Source organism: Vulpes vulpes, chromosome 5, assembly GCF_048418805.1.
Source record: "Vulpes vulpes isolate BD-2025 chromosome 5, VulVul3, whole genome shotgun sequence".
In the NCBI taxonomy this organism is placed as follows: domain Eukaryota; kingdom Metazoa; phylum Chordata; class Mammalia; order Carnivora; family Canidae; genus Vulpes; species Vulpes vulpes.
The window spans coordinates 76,582,495-76,589,662 of NC_132784.1; positions in this window are offsets into that span (position 1 = coordinate 76,582,495).

The window sequence follows — 7,168 nt, forward strand, 5'->3', positions numbered from 1 at the left end:
GAGAGAGAGGCAAAACACAGGCAGAGAGAGAAGCAGGCTCCATGCACCGGGAGCCCGACGTGGGGTTCCATCCCGGGTCTCCAGGATCCCGCCCTGGGCCAAAGGCAGGTGCCAAACCGCTGCGCCACGCAGGGATCCCCTGTATCTATGCTTCTATGTGGTCAAAATTTTACAGAGACTGACACATGGGAGGTAAACAGCAAGTATTAATTTCAATTGTTCCCCTGCTCTCTTCCTTCCTTAGCTTATGAGCAGCCCTAAGTAGCAAGGCTTTATTACTAATGGCTATCTATTATATAATGGTTATCACATTCAATGCAATATTCTAAACACATTATATAGAATTTGTCAGACACACACACACACAATAACAAAGTAAAAGTGATATTAATGTGTGAAAACAAATGCCAGCCAACATCAGCTGTGAGTATATTTTTGACAGGAATTTCAGGGTGACTCCACAAATCCTCTCAAGACACTAAACCAAAATGATTAATCACTTCTCTATCTTTGGCATTTATTAGAATTCTTGGCTTACACTCATTGTCCTCTCTCTTTTTCAGATGAGGAAACTAAGGTACAGAGAGTTTGAGAGGTAAGATGTGAAAGAAATGAGATTGAAACCCAAACTCCTGACCTCAAAACCTTGTGATATACTGGGTCTCTTAAAGCTGCATTTCTATTATTAATTTCATATTTTAGATATAAACATTATGAGTAATATGTCACATCATTCAACTACTCATTGATAGGTGTAATTCAAATCCAAGTGGGTTCCCTGCCAAAGCTCATGAGAGTGACCATGTGGTGGTTGGAATTTTAAGGAGGGGTGGCTATGGTGAGACAGGCTGAGATGCAGATAGGTGCTGAAAGGGGGAAGAAATGCTTATATGTTTATAGAAAAGCAGGGATGTGTTCACGAGAACTTCTGATTGGTCACCTTTTCCATTTAGAGAGATGAGGGAGGCATGTGGGTCAAGGTAAGAGAAGATAATGAATCTTAGATTCTTGCTTCAAAAAGCAATGAAAAAGATTAAATCAAAATATTATGATTCAATTGTTGGTGGGAATGCAAACTGGAAAACAGTATGGAGTTAAAAATAGAACTACCCTACAATCCAGCAATGCACTAGTAGGTATTTACCCAAAGGATACAAAATACAGATTTGAAGGGGTACATGCCCCCTGATGATTACAGCAGCATTATCAATAATAGCTGAACTATGGAGAACACTCAAATGTCTATTGACTGATGACTGATGACTGGATAAAGAAGTGGCATTCATATATGTATATAATATGAATAGGTTATATTCATTATATTCATATATAATATATGCATATATATGTATATATATAATGGAGTATTACTCAGCCATCCAAAAGAATGCAATCTTGCCATTTGCAAAGACATACTTAGAGCTAGAGTATATTATGCTAAGCAAAAAATGTCAGAGAAAAACAAATATTATAGTATTTCACTTATTTGTAGAATTTAAGAAACAAAACAGATGAACATATGGGAAGGAGGGAAAGAGAAAAAAGAGAGTGAGAGAGGAAAGCAAATCATAAAAGAGTCTTAATTGTAGGATAGAAACTGAGGGTTATTGGAGCAGGGAGGTGTGCAGAAAGATGGGTTCAGTAGGAGATGGGTATTACGGAGGGCACTTGTGATGAGCACTGGGAGTAGTATGTCAGTGATGAATCACTGAATTCTAATCCAGAAACCAGTATTGCACTGTATGTTAACTGAAATTTAAAGAAAAATTTAAAACAACTATAATTCTAAATTCTTCCCAAAGCTATAGCAAAATAATCTTAGTATAGAAAATAATTTTTTAAAGATTTTATTTATTTATTCATGAGAGACACAGAGAAAGAGGCAGAGACACAGGCAGAGGGAGAAAGAAGCAGGCTCCATGAGGGGACTCTGATGTGGGACTTGATCCCAAGACTCCAGGATCAGACTACCTGAGCCAAAGGCAGACACTCAACCACTGAGTCACTCAGGCATCCCTATAGAAAATAAATTAATTCAAACAATCAGCCAGTCATGCTTCAGTTTTCTTATCTGTAAGAAAAAAGCGTATTTAAAACAGAAGTATTTTAGACCCCTGTAGAAGCTATGTAAAAAAGAATAACCCAAGATAGATTATGCTGTGGGTATAATACTAACTGATGCGTGTGATTTCTGAACCATTTAGACACAGTTTGGTGATTCTTGCTCTCAAATCCACAAAAGCTTGTTTCTGTGCCATTAAAGCTAATCTAGTAACCACAGAAGCCACTTACCAAGGAAGGAGTTGTTTTCCAATTACCTGTGTGAATAATTTCACCAGCAGAACCACAGGCCTTTACATGCATTCTCATGTCCTTGGGGACCTAATAAATGAAGGATTCCAAACATGCTCATTTCCAAAGGGCACCTAGAGAACAATTAACAGGTCATTGCTATTGTGAATTACTTTTCTTAAAAAAGGGTTTGTAATTATAGTAGAAATTATTTCAGTATTAATTTGAATAGACAATTTTCATTATAGTAATATTATGGTTGTTTGTAATGACACCTGGAATCCTGCAGGAACCCCATTACAGTGGAGATTCTTTGGAATAGTTCAAATATTTGAAAATAGATCACTATTTAATTTTTTCCAAAAACCTAGTGGAAGCCCAAAAATTGTTAATTATTATTATTATTATTATTATTACCAGTATTGAAAACTTGTCATTTTTCCTCGTGTCCTCAAACCTGATAACAGCAGGTGCTTTCTGAGAAGATGGGAGGATTTACAGATGAGTATGTTTTGCCAGAAAACATAAATGGCAGAATCATCCCAGTTAGTAAGAACAAGCTCTCCTCAGCTAATTAGTCTCTCTCTCTTTTTTTTAAAAAGATTTTATTTATTTTTTCATGAGAGACACAGAGAGAGAGAGAGAGGCAGAGACACAGGCAGAGGGAGAAGCAGGCTCCATGCAGGGAGCCCGATGTGGGACTCGATTCCGGGTCTCCAGAATCAGGCCCTGGGCTGAAGGGGGCGCTAAACTGCTGAGCCCCCCGGGCTGCCCTAATTAGTCTTATATACACATTATCTGACAGTTTTACTACAACAATGGTATTTAAAGGCTAGTGGTAATTAGCAGAACTCTGAATTTTTTCACAGCATAACAAGGGTTTATTAATGACTCATATTTAAGAATCTTAGAGGGAATCCTGCTAAAACTTATAGCCATTGTAAAGGTCTACTTCTAATTCAGGATTGTAAAATGGCCAGCCAACTTCAGTTTAATTGTTTCTAAGGGCAAGAGTTTCACAACTTCAATTTATTGTGGGTTTTCTAATCTTTGAAAAATTCTCCATTAGAGTGAACTCCAACTGAATTTATTTTTCTACTTTATTTGCAGTGTGATTTTCTCATCTATATGCAAGCTGTATTGAAATTATTTTCTTTAGTGATTAGGTTGACGGACTATAAGCTAATAATTTAAGCAAAAATGAAAGTTCTTTTAGCATACGTGGCTGTTATGGATTTTAACAATTAAAAAATTTATTGTAAAGAAACAAAAATAAAAAATAAAAAAATTTACTGTGATAATAATGATGGTAATGAAAAAATTAGGAAATGTTTTAAAATAAATAATTTTAATAAAAATGATTTCCATATAAACTTTCCATACAAATTTACATTTTAAAAATGCAATTATTTAGAATTTCATCCATTAAAAGATAAAAATACCCATTCCCTTTCCCTATTCCTACCTTTCAAAGAGGAGAGTAATAACCTAACACCAACTGAGTGATCTATTTGACCCACAGGTGGAGGTCCAAGTATTTAAGACTGTTGTAAAATGCACTAGTAACAATGCTTCTGTAGTAAACATTTGGAATCTTGGTATAAGTCCTGAGGTTTTACATTTTTCATGATAATTTGAAATGTCCCTGCCATAGTATTCAGGAGAGCTAGAAGGCAAGGTGGAGCAAAGGGAATCTTTCTTATAACGATAAATTAATTATACTCATTTTTGGAGTGTTCTAGAAAAACACAGATGTTTCACAAATGGATACAGTTGAAATTTTACTTTTTAACATAAGATCTACTGGTATATACCAAGAATACTATTGGCTGTTAATTTTAGATCTTAGTTTGCAAAGAAGGCCCTACAGGTGATATTGCTTTGCTACATCTAATTGTATACTATCTGATACCAGAATTACACAGGACTTTGTAAGCAACTGATCAGATCTCTCTCATGTAGGAATTATTGAGAGGAGAATGAGATAATCGCTTCTTGGCCTTTTGGTTAAGATCAAGTGAGGAGAAAGAGATACAGTATTTACATAACTCAATATTCTCCATTATTTCCATAAAAATTAAAAAAAAAACCAGCTTTTCATTTGAGGTAGAATGTGATCAACCATAGTAGCTTTTGGTTTCATTGATAATTTTTTGGGGGGAGAGGAAGGTAAATTAAAAATAACATATGGAACAGAAACTGTCTACCATCATACTTAATCTGGAAACAGAGAACTACCTTAACATCTACATTAAGATGACTTAGCTATTGGGGCATCTGGGTGGGCTCAGTGGTTGAGCATCTGCCTTTGGCTCAGGTTGTGATCCTGGATTCTGGGATTAAGTCCCATATCAGGCTCCCCAAGGAAGCCTGCTCCTCTGCCAATGTCTCTGAATCTCTCTCTGTGTCTCTCCTGAATGAATAAATAAAACCTTAAAAAAAGATGACTTAGCTATTCCTCTGTTTTTATTATCATGACTATATTTATCTAAGAGGGTTTGCCCGGGCTAATATTTTGATTGTCTGTTACAATAATTTAGACAACCCATAGACTCTTCAATGGAAAACATCAACAGTTTACTCCTCAAATTCTTTGGCTCTCTTGCCACAAAATCCTCTTTTTGTTTCCACAAATCTGATCGATTGTCTCTTGACCTCTAGCTAATTCTATCAAATCCTTGCTTTGAACGACCTACCTTAAACCAAACTTCCAAGTCTTAATAAATTCATTCCTTATTTCCCCTTCCCCATGGAAACAGTGAAAGCTCTGTGAGGTGATGTTCTCCCTTATGAAGGTGAGCAGTAAACACACCTTTGTCTTATCAACTGTTTACTTTGGTGATATGCGAGGAAATCACCTTTTGCATCATATATGTAGACTCATCATTATGGACTAGAGAACCTCAAGAAAGTTTATACCTGTGTAGAGGTGAGCTGAAAACTTACCAATGACCCTGTAGGAATTTATCAGGTATGAGTATGGGCAAGACCCTGAGAATATGGACTTGTCTAGAACTTTTGGCAGTTACATTGGGCTGGAATAGCAAAACGGAGGATGTAAGGAACCTCAGACAAATGGTAGATTTTCTCTTCAAGACATTTTCTAAATTCAAAGCTTTAGCATGTGGTAGACAAAAAAGCACCAAAACATTTGGAAAAGCAAAGTGGACTTCCTCCCAATTTCTTGTGCTTAGGATATAGAGTGCTATGAATTTGGATTCTGAGAATAAAAATGTGTAAAACCCCTGGAGGGATTTGACCTAACAATCAGAAACCACATTTCCCTGAGAATCTAACCTGAGAATATGGGTCTGGGCCCTAGAATAGACTTCAGCTGGATCAAATAAACAAACAAAATCAGAAACCAGCAAAAGCAAAAAAAATCCCCAAAAAACCCAAAAACAACCACAAAAACCAAAACCCCCCAAAAAACTTGCTGAACTGTTGGTAATAACACACAGAGGAATAATTCAAAACTGGAAATTTGTGTGTTCTCAAATGCTAGCGCTCTTCCCTGCATGGCATTTGCCAGATTCTAAATTCGGTCTGGGTGGGAGATTAAAGATCTAAACCAGAAACCTCCAAACTACAGGAGATTCTTTCATTCTCTTCTTGCTGATGAAACAAAGAAAGCCCGGGTTTTTAAGTGTATATCCTGGATTGCCATGCCCTAGAAATAGGGGTGACCTGGAGGTACACTGAATCTTGCCAAAACTGTAAGGAAGATTCAACTCAGATCAGCTTCTGATTGAATTGAGATTATTAGCCTTAACTTCAGTGGAGGAATAATTTAACCCTCTTTGGTAGGTGAAGTCATCTGGAACATTTTTCTTTGTTGTCATTGCAATGTATGTGATAAAAAAACTACGGAGAGGGTGGGCAAGATTTATGAGCAACAGACAAGGAGAAAAAAGGCTAACAGCAAATGAAGATTGAGCCCTATACTGGAGTTGGCAAGTAAGAACTTTAAAATAATTGCAAAAGTGTGTTTAAAAATTTTAATTCGAAAAATGACAAAAGAGAGATAATCACTGAGAAATTGGAATCTAACGAAAAGAATTTACAGTGAAAAATCTATCTATAATGAGCAACTTACTGAACTAATTTAACTTAGTGAATGGTGCATTGAATATTAGAAAACAGGGCAATGAACGAACGTTGATGAACCAGAGGGCTCATATTCGGATCTTTGCTTGGAACCTGAAACCAATGTGGTACAGAACGTCATCAGAGAAGTATATGCTCTGTCACCCAGATATCTAGAATGCACACCTTGAACCTGCTCTTAAGAAATCAGATTTTCCCAGCAAGGGCTCTTTCACCCTGGGAATGCTTGAGAAGGAATGAACTCAGCACTTTCCTTTTGCCCCAGAATCTACAGAGTTGTTACATCTTCTACACAGTGGATGGCACCAGAGACAACTACGTCACCACCTAAGGAGTAAATCAGTCCTGAAGCCAAACCTAATCTTCCAGTGTTCTTAGATAACGTTTGGTGTGATTATTATTTCGTTAGGCTGGACTGAATTGGATTTATCATCCTGAAGGGGTGTTTTTCAGATTTTGTTATTTTATTTTAAAAGACACTTCTGTTAATTGGGTAAGATATATCTCTTCTCTCTGCACATGATATTCTGACTTTCAGCCCCAATAAAGCATCATTAAACAGTAAATCCTGATTCTACACCTTCCCACCCTGTGGTGTCAACAGTTCTATAGGTTGAAATAAGTTTATGCCAAACTGGATAAAATACAATAGATTTAATATTAAAGTCATGTTTGAGGCACCTGGGTGTCTCAGTGTGTCTTTACCTTAGGCGGTGATCTCATGGTCCAGGGATCAAGCCCTGCATTGGTCTACCCCATCATGGAGGCC